General features: G+C 43.1%; 1 protein-coding gene across 2 annotated transcripts in view; it reads left to right on the top strand.

Annotated features, from left to right (window-relative positions):
• ACO1 (aconitase 1) overlaps positions 1-22,869 on the top strand; it is a 104,125-nt gene that overhangs the window by 327 nt on the left and 80,929 nt on the right. The gene's annotated exons all lie outside the window — the stretch shown is intronic.

Below are 22,869 nucleotides of genomic sequence, written 5' to 3'. Positions count from 1 at the left end.
GGGATGTGGGGGGCTGGCCGCAGGGCGCTATATGGCTCCCACGACTAATGGAACAACGTTCTGCGCCAAATCCTGCCTGTAATGATTAGTGGGGTCTCCAAATTATCCTCTTCCGAAGCCCCCCCATCAGAACCTACTGCTTTAGCACTTAATAGAGCCAGAGGGGGTGCACTTATTTTACAAGGGGAAATATAGTATTTAAGATTAATGGATGTCCTAAAACAGGCGATCAGTCTCAGATTGGGGGTCTGACACCCACCAATTAGATGTTGGCAGTGTATGAAGCCACAACACCTCAGCTGTGTACACTTTGCGTTCTTTCCTGGCACTGCAGCTCAGGTCCCATAGAAGTCAATGAGAGCTGAGCTTGAATCCCTGAGCACAGCCATTACAGTCTATGGAGCTGTAGTGTACACTGTGCACTGCTAGTCTGCTTTACTGACTGTGTGGCTACCAGGTGTTGTAGCCCTTTTATTCTGGTATTGAGCTATGCCAAGGGCAGAGTAAGACCCCTGTATTAATCGGAGGCTCTCCAGACCCAAGCATGACCGCTCAATAGTAATACCTGCAGCTTCTGCGCTTGGGTCGGGAGAGCCGCCGGCTAGTCCATGCACTGCGCTCCAATCTCGCTCTGACTTTATACACGCTCTGATATAATCTACAGGGTGGGCCATTTATGTGGATACACCTACATAAAATGTGAATGGCCGGTGGGCTTCACTTTGAACACATTTTATAAGTGGTCATAAACTTGTAAATAACTCATGAAAGAATAAAGTTACGTTAAAACCAAGCACACCATTGTTTTTCTTGTGAAATTTTCAATACGTTTGAAGTGTCATATGACCCTCTTCCCATTGAAAAAAATAAAGTTGGATCCAAAATGGCCGAAAAGTTTCCCCCCTCCCATATACTAATGTGCCACAAACAGGAAGTTGATATCACCAACCATTCCCATTTTATTTGGGTGTATCCATATAAATGGCCCCCCCTGTAGATTGTGTTGAATGTACATATTTTATCACCGCTTTAGAGTTCCAAATATTAGAAAACCTAAAGTGACAACACGTGAGAGCAAGATGTTATTACAGCTGCTGCAGCTATACAGTAACTGGGCAGCATACACCTCATAAACTTCAAGCTGCTGTGCAGATCTCGTAAACTTTGGACTTTTCCACCGGTGGTAATCTCTGAGTTGGTCGTTTAACATTTCACAGCACCTAATTCTGTTTGCTAGAACTTTTTTTCTAATTTGCTGGATAATCGTTTTTTGCTTTTGTTGGAAACGATGGCGTTTCGATGAGTCGGCCTGATTCAATATTATTGATTGCTGTAGTTCTCGTTAGGCGAACATTTTTCAGTTTGTGAATTTTCTACTTTTGACAGCATCTTTCTTCTTGATGGGGCCCTTTTTAATGATCTGCTCACAGACGACTAGTAGCCATGGCTGTTCCTACTGAACAATCGCAGATTTTCCCCACTGCTGCCTTTCCCTTCTAGAGTGTGTATGGGGCGGTCTTACCTATACATTTTATGGAGGAACCCACAAGATTGGTCCTCCTGGCAGCCCTAGCCAGACCACCTGAGGGCTCTGTAAATGAGCTGTGGGCAGAACTTTTGTTCAGGAGCCACATCCTACACACACATACATTTTGTGGCTTATAAGAAACTTTATGAATTTCATATAACCGCAGGTCTCCCAACCCAAACTTGCAGCCTCATGAAGATAAAGTTCAGGCCTGGAGATGGAGTCTGACCATTGTGGTTTGTATATAGACACTGAAATACTCATTTGAACCTGTCACCAGTTTTTGAGCCTATGAACACACGGCACCACCTTAACGGCTCCTGTGCTGCATCCCACAAACTTGTCTGTCTGTTCCCTACTCCCTCTGTACACCCCAACAAATTCCTTGGGGTATACGATGGACGTTTGTCCCTCCCCTCTGTGCCTAGTCGTATCTTCCGTCTTTGATTGATATTGACGTGTCATACACGTGGCCATGGACAGCGTTTGACTTAAAATGAGTGTCTGAGCAAAGGGTCTGAATACTTATGACCAGGGCTGTGGAGTCGGAGCTCATTTTGGTGGAGTTGGAGTCGGTATAAAATGGACCGACTCCTAAAATATATAATAAATTGGGTACAGTAGTTCAATGCAGGATGTGCTGAATATTTTTTCATAGGAGTTTGGGAAAGTTATGAAATGTCCCATAAATGGCTGTTATATTCCTGATCTAAGGCTACATTCACGCACAGCGTTTTTCCTTTGTTTTTTGAGGATACGTTTTTCAGCTGCAAAAGCTGATCATCTTTTTAAAAAAACTGCATCACCTGAAAGGTTTTTGAGCTCATAGATAATGTTTTCAATAGCAAAAGCAGATTAGAAATCTGCTCTATCTATATATCCATTTATCCATATCTGTCTATCCATATCGTATCTGTACCAAAAAGAATGAAAACCGGGTAGTACACCAATATATATTCTGTTCTATCTAAATATCTTGATTATTGGATCATAAAAATGATTAAATGTCTGAGGTTCACATTGTACTACAATAAATTTTTCACTTAAATATAAGCAATATGTGTCGGAGTTGGTGTTAGGGAAATTGAGGAGTCGGAGTCGCAGGTTTGGCTTACCGACTCCACAGCCCTGCTTATGACCATGTGATATTCCAGTTTTTCTTTTTAATACATTTGCAAAAATTTCTACATTTGTTTTTTTTCAGTCAAGATGGGATGCAGAGTGTACATTAATGAGAAAAAAATGACCTTTTTTGAATTTACCAAATGGCTGCAATGAAACAGAGTGAAAAATTTAAAGGGGTCTGAATACTTTCTGTACCTACTGTATGTGGGTAATTTTCCTGGAAGCTCTGCACCATCAAATTCAGCACATTCGCCAGGCAAGTGATGTGCGTCAAACAGGCTAGGTCCAGAGCTGCTATGAGATTTTACTTATCACACTCCACCAGTCTTGAGGTTCACCGTCACCAATCACTCATGTCTGCTGTTTGATCCTCGTCCACAGCTCCTGCGTGGTGTTGGATTTGTACCCCCCAGGAGGTTAAGGGCAGCCTGCTGTCGTTTTCCACCTGGCTGTGCTGAAGTTGGTTGTGCAGTTCTTACTACTGTGATCTGTTGAGGAGGCAACCTGGACGGAACAACATCCGCAATCTTCGGTGGTGGTAGGACATGCGTTAGAATACCTCTCCGCCTCTCTCAGCCACCACTACATTTACCCAGTGGGCAGTTAGGGAGATCGAACATCCCTGGTCGTGCTTACTGGTCCATGTATCATTGGTTATGTGTACTTTTCCATTGATGGTGTTGCGCATTGCACACCTAATTAGGTCCACAACATGTCTGTAGAGGGCAGGAATGGCCCTCATGGAAAAGTAGTGGTGATTGGGTACAATATACTGCAGGACAGCTACCACCATCTTTTTTTTTTTTTTTTTTTTTTTTTTTCTTCTTCCTGCTTTTCAGATTGGCAGCATTTCAAAGGCCAGAAACTTGCAATGCAAATGCTGCCATTCGGGACTATGGCTCAAGGGTGAGTAGGGGGTATTTCCTCATTTTCTTGAGGATTTGGGATATGGAGAGCTGAAAACTTCCATGGGACAGTAAGGAGATGCTCGGTGACACTGGTGGTTGTGCTTTGACAACCTTTGCGTGAAGGCAGGTGTCCCTATTGATTGTGAGCTGGAGGAAGAGACTTGCACAGCAGCAGAAGAGGGAGGAGGCTCAAAGAAGTGTGCACTCCACTGCACCTTAGAATTCAGATGCCTCATCATGCAAGTGAAGCTCAGGGTCAGATCATTTACGCCTCACTTCAGACTCTGACAGTACAGTGTGCAAACTGCCCATTGCTTGTCGTCAACACATTGCCTAAAAAAATGCCATGCCAGCGAGCTCCTTTTGAGCTTGCTTTTATGTGCTCTGTTCATCAGGGTGCTGGGCAGTAGCAGCCAAATGTATTGGCTAGTAGCTTCTCGCCATGCTTTTGCACCCTGTTCCTTCTTTTGCTGTAGTACTGAAGCAGCATGACCACTTCATCTTTCTCCGAACTGCACAAGTCACTAGGATGACCTTTGCTCCAAGTGAGGTCTAGGACCTCATCTTCCACCCACTGGGGGGAATATACTTCTGATCCCTCCTTAAGGAAACGGACTGTTTCTTTACACAGTTCATGTTGAGGCTAAAGCGTAAACCTTATGCTGGAATCGCACAGAATTTTGTAAGAAGGTCTCTCAAGCGGATCAGCCCCAGAGTCCTCTGCAAATTCTTATGATCTTTGAAAGCTTTTCATTTCACTGTAAAATCAAACTTTGCTGTGCAGAGGAGAAGGATTTTCACTGGTTTCTTAGAAATCAATTCCTTCTGAGAATTTGCTCAAAATGTGACAATGTATTGGAGAGGAGGAAAAAGCACTCCCTGATGCAGATTCTGCTTGAAAATCGTCTTGTTTTACCTCGAACAGAGTCGGAGACTCGCAGAGGATGTGCTGGGATGTCACTACTGTCATACGAAAAAAGTGGTTTGGTACCGAGTTAGCCAGTAGAAAAAATATATATAAAGTGCTCTCAGTGAGAGAAGCAAAATAGGAATCTTGTGGGTGTGATACCTTTTAATGGCTAGCAAATAGTGAATGATGTTACAAAGCAAGCTTTCGGGACTGCTTATGTCCCTTCATCAGGCTGATATAACAAAATATTTGAAGAAACCTTATTTTTATACAGTTTAAAGCACATGCTGGTGTGATACATGGACATTTCAATAAACAAATACAGAGCTTTAAGAGAGAATCCTTAATTAGGTAAGATTACATCAGTGGTGTGAAGTTCTGTGAGATCAAAGGGCTGTTTGGCGGAAATAGCTCAGATATGGTAATGGGCCATAAATGTATCACACCAGCATGTGCTTTAAACTGTATATAAATAAGGTTTCTTCAAATATTATATCAGCATGATGAAGGGACGTAAGCAGTCCCGAAAGCTTGCTTTGTAACATGATTTACTATTATTTGTTAGCCATTAAAAGGTATCGTACCCACAAGATTCCTATTTTGTTTCTCTCACTGAGACTACTGTCATACAGATGCTAATCTGGCTATTGTGACACTGCATAGAGTACGGAGGAGATTAGAACAAAAAAGGATGGTGGCTGAGGATGCTGGAGTATGGTAACAAGTGCCGATTTATTGTGCACACTTCATAAGTTTGCGCACCAACAGGTAAGCGTTTGTGTATATATAATATCAGCCAGGGACGGTCACACTGACCCATAGCTGTGTTACCAGTTTGTCTCGGGATGCAACTCCGCTGCCCCCAATTGTGAGGACAATTATAGAATTAACTGACAAGTGATGGACGAGGACGTGGCTGCTTCCAATACTAGGCCGGTTATTGGGGAACTCGCAGTAAGTGTATGGTGTATATACACATTCCCATTCCAAAGCATAATATATATACATGCATACATACACTCCATAATCACAAAAAGAACAGGTCGCTTGGACACCCGTTAAAGTTAACGTATGGCTTCAGGTGTGCGGTTTACAGAGCAAAAGGAACAGAGCTATTAAATTTTATATATTTAATTGGAAAATATAGGCAGCATTTCTAATGTAAAAAATATACAAAGATGATACAAAATGGGATCAAACCAATATGGTATATATAATTACATAGGATAAAAAGGAAACCTGAAAGAAGTACTATACCTGATGTTGCAGGAATGGCTCTTATCTTTATGTAGGGAAGCACTCCGATTAGGAAAATAGTTAGCTATGAGAGTGTTCACGCTGGAAGACATGGAACAATGTCAAAAGGCCAAACTCTCATTTTTATTAGATGAAAGTTAGGCCCACATACCTCCCCATGAACAAGCTCATATGGGGGCTTGTTGTTGGCTGTGCTATGTCTTTTAGCAAATTATGAGATCCCCCAATTCACAGGATATCTTTGTCCCTGGAGGTCCCAAGTGGTAGATATTGTCTTCATGTGTCTTAATGCGATTTTACCTTTCTAAAGAGCTCAAACATGGCATGGATAGCACCATCCATTGGCCTGATACTAAGTTGGAGGAATTAGAATAGCTTTACGGTGATGTGAGTGAATGCGTTATGTTCGTCCCTTCACTACTATGCCGAAAATATGTCTCCCGTAAATATCGGATTGATGCAAACTCCAATATTCACTGACCACTAGCTTCAAAAAGTCTGCGACGCATGCTTTGATCACAGGAAGCTCATACCTTAGTGCAGGGGTCCCCAACCACTGGTCCGCGGACCGGGCCGTTGAGGTTTTTTTTGCCGGTCCTTGCCGCAGACCAGCACTACGCACTGACTGTGTGATTTGCGGCAGCCGCCGGCCCCTTTAATTTTCCTTGTGCCGGGGTGTGGGACTTGGAAGGTCCTCTGTGTAGTGGGAGTGGCAGTCTCTGGGAGCTGCAGCCGCTCAATTGGCTGTGCAGCTTCGTGTTTTGATTGGCTGCCAGGCTGAAATTGGCCTGACTCTGATTGGTGCATCAGGGCAGCTTGAGGCAGGCTTATAAGGTGGAAGGCGCGCATTCAGGAGCGTGCTCAGTCAGTACGGACTCGTGCGCCTGTGATTGCTGCTGTATGTATGTGTATATGTATGTATGTATATGTGTGTGTGTGTGTGTGTGTGTGTATATATATATAATATAGTGTGTGTGTATTCCCGACCTGAGCTACTTGCGCTCTATACTGTAACCAGAGCTGTGCAGGTGAGCATCCCTGACCTAAGCTGTATACTGTAACCAGAGCTGTATAGGTGAGCATCCCCGTCCTGAGCTATATACTGTGAACAGAGCTATATACTGTAACTTGAGATGTATATTGTGTAGATAAGCATCCCTGAGCTAAACTATATACTGTGTATATGTGTGGGGCCATCATACTGTATATGGGGGATTACAAGTGTGGGGCCATCATACTTTATATTGGGAGATTACAGGTGTGGAGCTATCATACTAAATGTGAGGGCTTACAGGTGTGGATCCATCGTACTATATATACCCACCCTCATATGACCAAAGCCCCGCCTCTGTCCCACCCCCACCCCACCGGGCAATGGAAAAATGGCCTTACTTGAAGTCGGTCCTTTGTTCAAAAAAGATTGGTGACCAGTCCACTGTCTTAGTGTACTTCTCTGCCTCTGAATAAAGCTTGGTGTCTGGCTCTCACAGCAGATCTCCTGTTGTAATTACCTGATCACTGCAAGAGGTCTGTACTTGAATTGAGAATGACGTGTCAGTTCTTTCTCACTTCAGTTATAATTAATCCCTTACATTCAATGTGAGGGTGTAATGTCAGCTCGCTGGAGATGTCTTCATGAATTTAAATTTTGCTCTAAAAAAAAAAAAAAATATATATATTTATTAATATTTTACAGACCAAAAGTTTGGACACACCTTCTCATTCAAAGAGCTTTCTTTATTTTCATGACTATGAAAATTGTAGATTCACTCTGAAGGCATCAAGACTATGAATTAACACATGTGGAATTATATAATTAACAAAAAAGTGGGGAAACAACTGAAAATATGTCTTATATTCTAGGTTCTTCAAAGTAGCCACCTTTTGCTTTGATTATTGCTTTGCACACTCTTGGCGTTCTCTTGATGAGCTTCAGTAGGTAGTCACCGGAAATGGTTTTCACTTCACAGGTGTGCCCTGTCAGGTTTAATAAGTGGGATTTCTTGCCTTATAAATGGAGTTGGGACCATCAGTTGTGTTGTGCAGAAGTCTGGTGGATACACAGCTGATAGTCCTATTGAATAGACTGTTAGCTGCTTTTTCTTGCCATTATACAAATTCTAAGTAAAGAAAAATGAGTGGCCATCATTACTTTAAGAATTGAAGGTCAGTCAGTCTGAATAATTGGGAAAACTTTGAAAGTGTCCCCAAGTGCAGTGCCAAAAACCATCAAACGCTACAAAGAAACTGGCTCACATGAGGACCGCCCCAGGAAAGGAAGACCAAGAGTCACCTCTGCTGCGGAGGATAAGTTCATCCGAGTCACCAGCCTCAGAAATCGCAGGTTAACAGCAGCTCAGATTAGAGACCAGGTCAATGCCACACAGAGTTCTAGCAGCAGACACATCTCTACAACAACTGTTAAGAGGAGACTTTGTGCAGCAGGCCTTCATGTTAAAATAGCTGCTAGGAAACCACTGCTAAGGACAGGCAACAAGCAGAAGAGACTTGTTTGGGCTAAAGAACACAAGGAATGGACATTAGACCAGTGGAAATCTGTGCTTTGGTCTGATGAGTCCAAATTTGAGATCTTTGGTTCCAACCACCGTGTCTTTGTGCGACGCAGAAAAGGTGAACGGATGGACTCTACATGCCTGGTTCCCACCCTGAAGCATGGAGGAGGAGGTGTGATGGTGTGGGGGTGCTTTGCTGGTGACACTGTTGGGGATCTATTCAGAATTGAAGGCAGCATAATGCAGTTGATGTGGGTGATTGGAGTTACATTGGTGAAGGGGGTATCACTATGATACTGTGACAAGCAGGCAGGTTTTAAAAATAAAAGCTTTTTACATTTTGTGTTTTTTGCAACTTGCTTGTCACTGCATCCCAGGGCCTACTTTACGCTGTGGTGTCACAGATATACAGGGTGTGATCTTGGGCCGTGTAGCAAGTCTCCATCCAGTCACAGCCTAATGGAGGATGCAGTAATATACAGGGATGGGTGGTAATTCTAATATATTGCATCTCTTCAGCAGACTCAGTAAAAATCTTGAAATTTGCCGATGATATGACACTGATTGGTCTCATCAGGGGAAATGCTGAAGACTTGTATCGGAGTGAGGTGGAAAGAATATGTGACTGGTGTAAAGCCAATAATCTTGTACTCAACACTAAAAAAACTGCTGAGATGGTTGTGGATTTTAGGAAAGATCAACATGAGATACTACCAATCTACATCCATGACGAAGTGGTTCTTAGGGTCACAGAGACCAAATTCCTTGGTGTTATCATCTCTCATGATCTTAAATGGGGGAAAAATGTGGATGCTGTTATAAGAAAAGCACAACAGAGGATATTCTTCCTGCGTCAGCTGAAAAGATATGGTTTGTCTAAGAATCTGCTGATCTTATTCTTTAATGCTGTCATCAGATCTGTGATTTGTTCTTCTCTGATAGTCTGGTATGGGGGAGCCACTGCGCATGACAAACTCCGCTTACAAAGGACTTTCAGAACAGCAGAGAGAATTATAGGTTCCCCCCTGCCTAAAATCCAGGATCTTTATGATAAGAGTATTCGATCCCACGCATTGAAAATTTCATCCGATCCCTCTCACCCGGGACACTCCTCATTCCAACTACTCCCTTCAGGACGTCGCTTCAGAGTCCCCAAATGCAGCACCAACCGCCATATGAAAAGCTTCTATCCACTCTCTGTTCAACAATTAAATCGTCATGTGTAGACTATATACTGTATCTGTCTTGTTAGATGTTACTTGTATCTGTTATATATTATGTTGCCTCTTTGCCACAAAGAATTCCTTGTATATATGTAATATGTACTTGGCGATAATAAATTTGATTGATTGATATCTCTAGACATGAGGAAGGGCTAGTAATATACTGGATGATATGGTGGTGATTGGATGCCCAATAATGCCCAAGATTGTTACTTGTGCACTCCTAGTTTGTAGTGATCGTGACAGAGCCATTAATAAAGCTAATTACAACTGATCGGCTGCAGTGCTGCTCGCCGAGGGTCACGGCACACACTGCAGAAGAGCGGCATGAAACCATATGCTACATAGGCTTTTTATATATCTTACCCATTCAGCAGTGGTTGCCTAGTAGTTGACAACCTCTTTAAGGCTGTGTGCCCACGTTGCGTTTTTATGCGTTTTTCGGGGTCAAACCGCATCAAAAACGCTTAAAATGAGCATCCCACTCATTTTAATGCATTTTGGCCTTTTTGTGCCAATGGATGCGTTTTTTACCGCTAAGGAAATGCTTAGTGGTAAAAAACACAGCATGTTCATTAATTTCCGCTTAGGTCCGCGTTTTTGGCTATTTCCTATAGTCCAAAAGACACGCGGAGAAAAAAAGTGCTTTTTTGGCGCAAAAAACGCACGGAAGAAAACCCGCGTTTTCTGGGAAGGAGACCCGTTTCCTGAGCGTTTAAAAACGCTAACGTGGGCACATGGCGTTAATGTATTATGACAATGATAATCTTTATTTTTATATAGTGCTAACGTATTCCGCAGCGCTTTACAGTTTGCACACGTTATCATCACTGTCCCCGATAGGGAATCTAGATTGTGAGCCCCATCAGTATGTCTTTGGAGTGTGGTTGGAAACCCACGCAAACACTGGGAGAACATACAAACTCCTTGCAGATGTTGTCCTTGGTGGGATTTGAACCCAGGACCCCAGAGCTGACTATCAGTGCTAACCACTGAGTCACCATGCTGCCACATCTACAGGACAGGTGGCAGGAAATGTCTGCTTTATATCCCATATGCAGTCATTTCGTGTTAGATTGTAGGGGATCATCTAGACAGGAATGTATCGTAACTTGGATTTTATTAGCTAGACTTATCGAATTATAAATCTTTTTTATATTGTTCTATATTTGTTAATGTGGCACTTGGTAGTACCTTGAATTTTAGTTGACTTGCAACTTCTAAAGCTGGCTGGTGGTTGTCTGGTGTCTTATCTAGTCCACAAGGAGCTGTTCCACACACACCAGCCTGTGGGAGGACCCAGAGGAGTCATGCAGAGGGGATCAGCAGATAATCCTTCCCTGTAGCAGTGTGGCCCGCGGGTGGAGCTGGGTGACTTGTCAGGCTTCTCACTGATACTGTTGCCTGTGTGAAGTTGCTGAAGTATAGAGGACTGTGACTTGTACTGTCCCGATGAGTGGGGTCTGAGGTCCGTCTGCTTCTGTCTTGTGAGTATTTGTGGCTCTTCTCATAGTGAGGGGTCTCTGTTAATACAAGCTATGTAAGAGGCTCAGTATCTTTTAATACATGGGTTGTTGTTTTTTTTTTTTTTTTGTTTTTGTTTTTTTGTTTTTTTTTTAAATCCTTTTCGTGAAAAAATTGTAACAGACAACAGGGTATACAACATTCAGAGCGTTTAGTTATTCCAGAAGTCTGTAGGTTTAAATACCATAGCAATTGGAAGGCGCATTTATTAGGTATTGCAAGTATCAATATGTGAAAGTCACTTGCTTAAAAGTGTGATAACCGCGAATGTCGGCTCTTGTCGGTGGCTCTCGTACAAGGTCTTAAAGAATGATCAGATTCAAACAGACTAAAAAGAGTGGTCTAAAGCAGTTTTTGAATCCAGTACCTGGAGGAACAGAGTCTCGCAGAGGATATGGTGAATGGGACCCTCACCATCCATCTAGGTTTTATTACATTTCTAAAGGCGCACTTTTCGGTTACATAATGTTAAGTTGGAAGGGACCTCCTGGGTCATCGGGTCCACATCCTTGCTCAATGCAGGATTCACTAAACCATCTCAGATAGATGTCTGTCCAGCCTTTGTTTGAAGACTTCCATCAAATATACTCACCCAAGACTTCCATTCCATGACTACATCTTTTTTTTTTTTTTTTTTTTTTTTTTTTTTTTTTTTTCTGGCCAAGAATAGTTTGGTGTATAAAAACTGCTCTGGTAATGTAACCAAAGGTCCAAGTCTAGTAGGCCTAATAAAGAGCAGGCAGTGAGGACAATGGAGTTCTCGTATCATTGATATTAGGTTGACTCCTTCCTCTCAATAGTCAATTTATGGCAAAATCATGAGGGGGAAAACTCTGCCTTGTACCTCAACTGTTGGTATTATACTCCTTTCCATCAGCACTCTTTGACTACTCATTCCAGCCAATGTCTTCTGTGATGTTACAGCTGGGTTACGGTTTAGTTTTGCTACATTTAATGTCTATAAAGATAGTAAAGGAGCCAGAGAGCCAATAGTCTTTAACAAGTGCGCCTCCTTTTTACTTGAACTCTCAGTATTTGTGCTTTCTGATATACTGTACAGGTGTCTACAATCCCCCTGAAACCTCCTAAAAAAAAAAAAAAAAAAAAAAAAAAAAAAAAAATATACAGTAGATGGATATAGATTTTTTTTTTCCTACCAAAAAAATTGCTTTTAGGATAGTTTTGTGTTTTTGTGGTTATGGGCCATTAAGTGATCCGGTGGTAAAATTTTGAGATTTTACTCAGACAGAAAACGCCTTAAGAATTAACATGTTGCTTGCTGTTCGACACTGGAAAAAGTGTGGAAATATAGCGCCTTCACGTGCGCTAAAGGTTTGTTTTTTCCTATTGAAAGAAGTAGAAGGCGTTTTCAAAGAGTATTAGGTTATGGGAAAAAAAAAACTTGACACAAACCTGTGAACATACTCTTAGGCTGTGTTCACACATTGCAGTTTTGCTGTTTTTTTTTTTTTTTTTTTTCATGCAAATTTTAAGCTGTGTTTTACAGTAAAAGCAAAAGCTGAGATTTCAGGAATCTAAAGTGTCGGTTTTTTTGTTTTTTATTTTTTAATGAACCATTTAGAAAACTGCCGCGTTTTTGAAAACTGCAGCATGTCACATGCAAAAAATGCAAGTAATCAGGTTTTGCTATATTTTTGGTGCAAAAACCTTTTAGGCTATGTGCACACGGTGCGGATTCTGCTGCGGATCCGCAGCGTTTCAGGACCTGTGGGTCCATAGCAGATTTAGGTGCTTTGTGCAGTACCATTGTTTTCAATGGTCAACTGAAAAACACTGTGCACATGCTGCGGATTTGCTGCCGGTTCAAATCCACAGCATGTCAATTCTTTGTGCGGGTTCCGCTGCGGTTTCACACCTCCATTGTAGAAGTGTGAAACCGCAGACTAATCCGCAAGTAAACCGCAGGTCTTTTGACCTGCGGATTTTCCTAAATCCGCAGGGACAAATCTGCAGGACCTAAAACTACATGTGCACATAGCCTACGGGTATGTGCACAAGTTGCGGATTCACAGTGGATTTGGCCCTGTGGATCCGCAGCAGTTTCTGCTGCGTTGTACAGTACCTTTTAAAGTCAATGGAAATTGAAAAATGCTGTGCACATGCTGCAGATTTTTCCGCGCGGATTAGCTGTGGTTTTAAATCCGCAGCATGTCAATTCTTTGTGCCAAATACGCTGCGGTTTGACACCTGCTCCATGACCAGGTGTCAAAACGCAGGGGAAAAACGCAGGTGATTTGACCTGCGGATTTAGCAAAATCCGCAGCGTGTGCACACAGCCTAAATTGCATCATGATTTTTAATTTTTTTTTTTCTTTGGTGAAGGGGGGACACTAAACTTTATCAGCATGCACAAGATGCAAAAACTCAGCCAAACCTTCTTTTTTGAATCCTATACAGTACAGCATCTTCTATATTGTACTGTCAATATTGTCCCGTGCCTTCACTGAGTGGGAATATAATGGCTCTGGGAAACGCTTCCTCTTTGTCCATGTTACTCTTTTCCTGTGGATTTCTGTGCATATTTGGAAGGCTTTAATATATTTATTTCAGTCTGTGTTGTGCCTACAAATCTTGAACATCAGTAAGTCTAGATATAGCAAATGTTAAAGTGATCCTTTCCTAGAGCCGTGTGAAGGTGTCTCTCTGCGTTTCGCAGCTTCACCAGGTGCTTCTGCAGCAGTGGAATTGCCCACCATTGTTCTACTTCTTGGCAGCCACTGCGAGGTGATAATGCAACAAAACGGATCGTCTTTGAGAACAGTGCGTCATCATCTATATTGTAAGGATATATGTACTGCGCATATGTTTCTTCTCCAAGTAAGTCAATAGCCTATAATGAGTTTGTCCCACGCCAAAAAAGTGTCGTCCTAGCAAATATTGAGCTACTATGTCTCTGAATTTTATATTTGTGCTTTCCAGTGTAAGGCTATGTTCAGTTGTTGTGTTTTTGATACATCTTTTCAGCAGGCAAAACCTCTCTTGGCAGTAAGTAACTTGTTGCAATAAAAAAGCAGGTTTTGCTTAAAGTGAACCTGTCACCTGTTTTGGTCGCTATAAGATGCAGCCACCGCCTTTCATGGCAGATACCTAAATGAAATGGGAATGGTTGATGAGATCAACTTCCTGTTTGTGGCACATTAGTATATGGGAGGGGGGGAACTTTTCAAGATGGGTGGTGACCATGGCGGCCATTTTAGAAATGGCCCACCATGTATAATGCTGTAGATAAGCCCCCAGTCCCACCTGAAAGATAAGAAAAATAAGTTTTATTATACTCACCCCAGGGGGGCGGTCCGGTCTGATGGGTGTCACAGATCCGGGTTCAGCGCCTCCCATCTTCTTGTGACACCGTCCTCCTGTTGCTCCATGGCTGGGTGAGTATAATAAAACTTATTTTTCAGGTCAGACTAGGGGCTTATCTACAACATTATAGAAAGCTGTTGATAAGCCCTGAAAAGGCGGTGGCCGCATCTTATATCAGCCAAAACTGATGACAGGTGCACTTTAATTTTTTTTTTTTTTTTTTTTTTTATGCTTTTGTCAGGATACATTTCCCTCTTATACATACTGATAGGCTATGTTCACATGTTCTTTTATGCACTAAGGGCACCCTGCATATTGATACATTTTAGTCGTATATAAATGTAGCTGTCCACGTGTGTCCGTAGATTGTCTTCTACGCATGGCAGTCGATGAATGGGCAGTGCTAACTCAGCAGGGCAAAGTTACCCAAAACCTCTGCCATATATGCCATGGGGCCATGGTTTTCTCATGTAAACATTTTTTTCATGCTTTTAAAAAAAAAAAAGTCTCTAATACTGGGTAAGTACTTACTTACAGTTCTGAGATCCATCACAATTGGGTGTAAAATTGTGATCTAAAGTGAGCCGATCGAGAGGTGACATCATTAAGGCAATAAATGGTGTCTTGCATGTCGGAGGATGCGCCAGATCTATTACATAGCGTGAACCACTGAGGTAACTTTAGTACTTCTCCTGTCCGTCTCTAGGTTTATGATGTCCTTAGCAGTGAAAACCTAGGTATTATTGTCCCATTGGTATCATTACAGCCACCTGGAATCACAGTTGTGATTTCGTAAAAGCACGTTCTCACAATCGGTACCCTTTTCCACATGCGTTATTGCGGTATATAATGTGTCACGGTTCCACCCCTCAGTGTGTCTGTGATGCAGTTACTGACGGCTCAGTCATCCAGTCTGGTGCCGGGGTGTGCTGAAGCTGTTGGTGCTTTGACTGACAGGAATTCGGATGTGGGCGTATTATTACACCCAACGTCGGAAAGGGGTTAAAGCAGTGACCACAACCTCTACCCCCTGATGGCGCTTTGAGGAAGCCGGGAATAGCTGTTACTGTAGTCGGGGAAGGGGAGGAAATGTTTAATGCAAGTGTATTATAAGAGTTTAAATTATGGCTCTAGATAGGGAGTTAAAATGAAAATTGGGTGGTCTGAAGGCCAAAGTTTCCCACTATGACAATGAGTGTTTGGTGACTTTTCTGCACCCACCCTAGGGTATGTGAACATGTTGAAACTTTTTGATGCAGAAACATCTGAAAATATTTTTAGCAGGAAAAACAAAGCATAAAATTTTTTTAGAGATTTTATTTTTTTTTTTCTCCCTTAATTAGAATGGGTGAAAAAAATGATGTTCTGCAGATTGGAAACTGCTTCAAATCTACCAGAATACTATAAGATGCTATAAGAATTTCCACATGGTTTCAGCGTCTACATGCTGTTACGATCTGCAGATATTCCTCAGGTAATGCAAGCCACATGGGGTATGTTATACTTCATTCACATGCTGAGATGCAACCTGTGCGGAGACTTGAAGATTACCCGACTGAATTAGGCTCTGGCTGGTCTGTGTAGATTGCGGTACATCTGTGGCAGAAAGATTTTGCCTGTGGTAAATCTGACACTAGAACCTGGCCATTGAAGCTATGGGTGGGTGGCTTTCGAGCTGTGTGCCCGTATATAATTTCTTTAGGGTCTTCGCCGTGTCCAATGTTAGGAGCTACGATTAGTGCTGCACTTTGGCCCAGTTTCATATCTCTTCTGGCTTCTCATTGATTTTTATGAGAATATACTGTATTTGGGAACTGAGACTTCAACTTTGGTCCAGTAGATTTGTTGAGGCAAAGTTCTCTGCTGGGCGGGCTCTGGCATAGGGCTGGGGGTGGGCATGTTGTCTGACATTGTCAGGGATTTCGCTGAGTCACGGCCAAGTGTTTGTTTCCCAGCCATGCACATCTGTATTCTGTATAGGATATGGTTACATAATTAAAGAAAAAGCGCAGTATTTCTTTCTACAATCAGTGACCTATTGTAATGACGAGCGCCTTCCATATGCCCAGTTACTTCAGGTGCAGGTAATATAGCGGTTTCCTATCTGTCAGAGGACATTCTGCGCTGCTGCAACTACTGATGAACCACAAGGAATCCTAGTTATGGCATCCAGTAATAGTTTGTGGTCCCAGCAGCTGCAATTTTGCGTCCTTTTAAAGGGTTCCAGTAAAGTTTTTCCTACAAGCTCCGTCAGCAGCAGCACAAAGACAAGCTAGAACCGCTGAACGAAGAGGTTGTCTGCAGCGCTGTTAACGTGACCTCTGTGCAGACATCTGGCACCATGAGGAATGGTGGGGACTCTGCACTGGACCTGAGAAGAGTGAGTTAAGCAGTGTTGTGGGTTTTTTTTGTTTTTTTTTTTTTTTTGCTATGAGCGGAGATTATAGCAAAATCTTTTCTGAAAGGGGTAACCCATTGAACTTCATCTTCTCTAGTTTCACCATATAGTGCACTGGAAAACGGGTAAAAAAAAAACTTGTGAAATTGCAAAAAAAAGTGCAATTCCATTATTGTTTTTAGGATTGATTTTTTTTTTTTTTTTTACCACATTCACCAAATGCAGAAACTGTCCTGCCATTATGATTTTCCAGGTCATTACAAGTTCATAGACACCAAACATGTCTAGGTTTTTTTTTTTTTTTTTTTTTTTTTTTTAAGTGGTGAGAAAAAGAATCCAAAGTAAAAAAAATTCCGTCATTTTCCGAGACCCACAGCGTCTCCATTTTTAGGAATATGGGGCTGGTTGAGGGCTTATTTTTTGCACCCCGAGCTGATGTTTTTATTACCATTTTGGTGTAGATACGATCTTTTCATAGCCTGTGATTGCATTTCAATTTTGCGGCAATAAAAAATGCAATTCTGACGTTTTGACTTCTCGTTACGCCGTTTACCAATCGGATTAATTCACTTTATTTATTGACTGGGCAGTTCTGAACATGGCGATGGTAAATGGTGTTTTTTGTGGTTTTTGTTTTGTTTTTTAACTCTTTACCTGCTTCAGTAGTATCCATGGCAGACAAGGATTTGCTTGTGCTACTCGGAGCATGGTTTCACCCCTGCTCTGTGTAGCAGAAATACTCACTTGCTATGAGCTCTGACCGCTGGGCGGCGCTCATAGCTATCCGGCAATGACAACCACCTGCAGACCCTGGGTTGTCATGCCAACCCATTGGCGACCGGCGGTCATGTGACACGGACGACGATGGATGGCATTAGTGACTCTCTTCTCGACATCAGAGCCCACATCAAAGGGGGAGCTCTGACATGCTCTGTACATGTAAGCATGTCGTGAAGGGGTTAAATGGAGATGTGACCACCAGAGAACGGGTTTTCCAGGGCTCTCATTCTCTTGGTAATTGGATGGGCAGCAGTGTGAGCGATGGTAAGACCATCCAGAAAAAATAGGCCAGGTCGTGATTACACAGATCAGGAGAAAAAGGTCATGCAAGCTGATCCAGCCTCCAATTCTGGTACCCTACACTGAACCCCAGAGTGGAGAGTGATCAACATGAATGTTCACCTTCTTAAGTCGGTCCTTTTTCTGTGTATTTTTATTATGAAGAGCCTGAAGTTCAAGAAGCTAAAAAATAGTGTGCATTGTGCAGGGATAAGTTGCCAAGTTCATACCAGAAGAAACTCTGCCCAGATTGCATATAGAAAACTGTGCAGAGTTCAGCAACTTTGCCATAGATTTAAAATCAGTTATTGGGGCAGAAGTGAAGGATTCCATTAAGTCCCTTATTCAAAAGGATACATGAAAGATATATATCTTTGTACCGTGTTAGCCAGTAGATAGAAGAATATTTAGAATTGAGAGTCCTCAGTGGTTGATTCCTTTTAATAGCTAACTGAAAAGATGGTAACACATTGCAAGCCTGATGAAGAGACCTGAGTAGTCTCGAAACTTGCAATATGTTACCATCTTTTCAGTTAGCCATTAAAAGGTATCAACCACTGAGGACTCTCAATTCTAAATATTCTTATTCAAAAGGAAGGTGGTAAAATGGAGAAAACTTTAGGTGGCCAGTGATTGATTCAGATGAATCTATAAGATCAGAAGATAAAAATGATTCTGACTCCTCTTTCTCGTCCTCAGATAGTGATAAAAAAGGGGAGGAAAGGGGGGTAGACCATGGTTTCCCATAGAAGACACAGATACGGTAAGTTAGTTAAAGCAGTAAGGGCCATTATGGTTATCTTGGATACTAGAAGCCCCTGATAAATTCAAGACATCATGTTTGGCATATTAGAACAGAAAAATAGACGCATGTTTCCCATTAATGAGAAAATCCAGATGCTCGTTAATAGTGAATGGAAAAAGAGAAAAAGGTCTGCCATCTAAAAGAAGATACCTTTATGATGAAGATGAATCTGCCATATGGAATAAAATCCCTAAAGATGTTAAGGTGGCACAAATCATCCAGGAAGTCTACTTTGCCCTTTTGACGATTTGTGCGCTCTAAAGGACCCCCTGGAATGGAAAGTGGTTGTGTATCTGAAGCAGACCTTGGAGTCTTCCGCAGGGGCGTTAAAGCCAGCTGTTTCTGCAATGTGTATGGCTAGAGCAATGATTATTTTATTGCAACAACTAGGGAGTCAAATTAAAGATGACCCTAGAGATAAGAATATGGCTAATCTCCCATTAATGTAAGGAGGAGCTGCAGATTCCTTAGCAGACTCGGTGAGGCTGGCGGTCAGGTTAACAGGCCTATAATAATACTGCCCATAGAGCACTATAACTCAAAAGCTGGCCAGGAGACGTTCAGTCTAGGACCAAGCTGTACTCAATCCCATGCAATGGTGAATTTCTCTTTGGACAAGCTCTTGATGATATCTTAGACAAGGTGGGGAATAAAAAGAGAGGATTTCCAAGCGTGTCTATTCTAAAGTAAAGGAGATACAGCCTAGGTCAACTTCCTCGAGAGCATGGGTAGGAAACTGAAAAATAAAGGTTTCATATTTTAGATGTCCTTACTCGGAGACAAGAACATTTTCCCAGTGACTGGTTTCCCCAGGTAGGAGGCAGACTTTCCCGCTTCCTTCATGCCTGGGAAAAAAATTCATCCATTGTACCTTTAACCCAATCCCACCTCTGCCCTCCCTTATCCTCCCCTCTTTTTAAGTCCACTCTGTATCTACTCTCCCTTCAACCTCCAAATGGCTGTTATACCGACCTGCAGCCCCGACCACTGCCTTTATTGACCAATTCTCCACCTGGCTCCTTCACTTTCTCACTGCTGACATTCCCACCATCATTATGGGTGACTTCAACATCCCCATTGACACCCACCAGTCAACAGCCTCCAAACTCTTGTCCCTTCATCTTTTGGACTTACTCAGTGGTCCTCCTCAGCCACCCATACCGTCGGACACACATTAGGCCTGGTCTTCACCAGTTTCTGCTCCCTGTCTAACTTCACAACCTCCCCTCACCCTCTATCTGACCACCATCTACTCACTTTCTCATCACTGTCCTCCACACCTGTCACCCATGTCCAGCAACCTTGCCACACCCACAGAAACCCTGCACATCTAGACACTCGCACGCTCCCTGACTCTATTCGGCCCCTGTCCTCCATAGCTTCCCTCCATGACACACTGCCACTAGTTTCTACAATGCCACTCTTCCATCCGCCATCGACTCGGTCGCCCCTGTCATTCATAGCAGAGTGTGACGAATCAATAGACAACCCTGACACAATAACATCACTAAAAAGCTTCAGCAAATATCCAGAATTGCAGAACAGTGTTGGAAGAAAACGCATTCGCAAGATGATTTCATTGCGCTCAAACAAACACTCACATTCAAATTGTCATGATCCATGCTGGATCATGTCAGATAAGAACACAAGTAACCTTTTTTTTATTTGAGCTTTGCTCAGGGTTGGTTTTGCCCCCGGTGGCCATTAAGGGTTATTACACAGTAGTGTCTTTTTTCCTAGTTTGCCCCCGGTGGTGGTTAGTGTCATTGCACATGATAATTAAGCAGGTGTGATTCTTCGCTTAACTATAAAGGTGTGTCGTGCTCTCACTTACTTTTGGTGATGGTATTCATTTCCAACCATCCTTGGTGGAGGAAGGAGCTAGTGAGAGAGTTCCTTGCAGCTCTGACAAGGCCTGGTGAAGTTGCAGCGCTTCTGGAGGAAAGCTGCATTCTGGTGGTGGACTCTGTTGCTGGGAGCAAGAGCAACAGAGCAGAGCTAAGAGGTGTTTCCTGTATTGTCACTTTCCCTTATGTGTTTCAGTGCAGTGGTGGGATTAGTTTCTGCACCGGCCATTTCACTAGAAAGGGGTAGGTGCAGGGCGAGCTAGGGTTTAAAGGTATCCTGAGCGGCGCCCGGTGCGGAACCGGCCTAGGGATCGGTAGGAGTGTAGAGACACTGACTCAGGGGAGTGCAGGAGGTCTCCATGTCCCCGCTCCCTGTCGCAGGGCCCACCATTGTTATTGTTTCCCCTTATTTAAATTCGCCCTGCTGAAGGCGGTGTATCCGGTTTTATGTGTATTTCTGAAATTCGCCTGCTGGAGGCGATATATCCGGCTGCACGTCTTATTTAAATTCGCCCTGTTGGAGGCGGTGTATCCAGGGTCGCGTGTGTTATAAATTCGCCCTGCTGGAGGCGGTGTGTCCAGTCACACGTCGATCATGACACAAATCGACTCTCACCTCTGCTAAACAGGCCTACTTTACATCCCTTGTATCTTTCTTATCCCACAACCCCAAAAAGTTGTTCAACACTTTTTTAACTCCTTCCCCCGTCCACCTCTGCCCCCTCCTACTTTCCTTACCTCTGCTGAGGACTTTGCCACGTACTTCAAAAATAAGATAGACCAAACAAGGCAAGTTTTTGTTGTCCAACCACCATAACCGCTTTGTATGCGAGACCAATGCCCTAACCCCATAACTTCCCCCTCCAAAATCACTGAAGGACAGCTGCTCATCTTCTCTCCAAATCACACCACCACTTGTACACTTGACCCCATCTCACCTCCTCCCCAACCTCACCACTACACTAATCCCATCCCTAACCCATCTCTTCAATCTATCACTTCTGGTACCTTCCCCTCTGCTTTCAAACATGCCACAATTACACCTATCCTCAAAAAGCCTTCCCGAGCGATATGTCCAGCTATCGCCCCATATCTTTGCTCCCATTTGCTTCCAAACTCCTTGAGCAGCACGTCCACTTTGAATTTTCCTCTCACCTTGCATCTAACACGCTCTTCGACAACCTACAATCTGGCTTCCGTCCCCACCATTCCACTGCGACTGCCCTGACCAAACTTACAAACGATTTACAGCCAAAGCTAACAGACAATTCTCTATACTCCTCCTACTACAGATCCTCTCTTCCTTTGGTGTCAAAAGACCTTGCCCTATCCTGGATCTCCTCATACCTTACCAACCGCACATTTAGCCTTTCCTACTCCCATACTACCTCTTCATCTCGCCCCATCTCTGTTGGTGTCCCTCAAGGCTCTGTCCTAGGACCCCTTCTCTTCTCAGTCTATACCCTTGGCCTGGGACAACTCATAAAGTCCTATGGCTTCAAGTACCATCTGTATGCTGATGACACTCAGATCTACCTCTCTGGCCCAGATGTCACCTCTCTGCTCTCCAGAATCCCAGAGTGTCTATCAGCCATATCCCCCTTCTCCTCTCGCTTCCTCAAACTCAATGTGAACAAATATAGTAACATAGTAAGGCCGAAAAAAGACATTAGTCCATCCAGTTCAGCCTATAAAATTCTGTCAGAATAAATCCCCAGATCTACGTCCTACTAAAGAACCTAACAATAACTGTAAGATACAATATTGTTACGCTCCAGGAAGACATCCAGGCCTCTCTTGAACCCTTCGACTGAGTTCGCCATCACCACCTCCTCAGGCAGGGAATTCCAGATTCTCACTGCCCTAACTGTAAAGAATCCTCTTCTATGTTGGTGGAAAAACCTTTTCTCCTCCAGACGCAGAGAATGCCCCCATGTGACCGTCACCTTCCTTGGTATAAACAGATCCTCGGAGAGATATTTGTATTGTCCCCTTATATACTTGGTTATTAGATTGCCCCTCAGTCGTCTTTTTTTCTAGACTAAATAATCCTAATTTTGCTAATCTCTCTGGGTATTGTAGTTCCCCCATCCCCTTTATTAATTTTGTTGCCCTCCTTTGTACCCGCTCTAGTTCCACTAGTTCCATTATATCCTTCCTGAGCACCGGTGCCCGAAACTGTACACAGTACTCCATGTGCGCTCTAATCAGAGATTTGTACAGAGGCAGTATAATGCTCTCATCATGTGTATCCAGACCTCTTTTAATGCACCGCATGATCCTGTTTGCCTTGGCAGCCGCTGCCTGGCACTGGCTGCTCCAGGTAAGTTTATCATTAACTAGGATCCCCAAGTCCTTCTTCTCCATGTCAGATTTAGGCCGGTTTCACACTAGCGCATTTTCAGCGCGCGCACGGCCGGGGGTAGCTCCGCCCCCGATCCGGCTCTC

The sequence above is a fragment of the Dendrobates tinctorius genome, unplaced genomic scaffold, assembly GCF_039654945.1.
Source record: "Dendrobates tinctorius isolate UK_male_01 unplaced genomic scaffold, ASM3965494v1 ptg000191l, whole genome shotgun sequence".
Lineage (NCBI taxonomy): Eukaryota > Metazoa > Chordata > Amphibia > Anura > Dendrobatidae > Dendrobates > Dendrobates tinctorius.
Note: the sequence above shows the minus strand (reverse complement) of the source record. Positions and strands in the feature narration are given on the sequence as shown.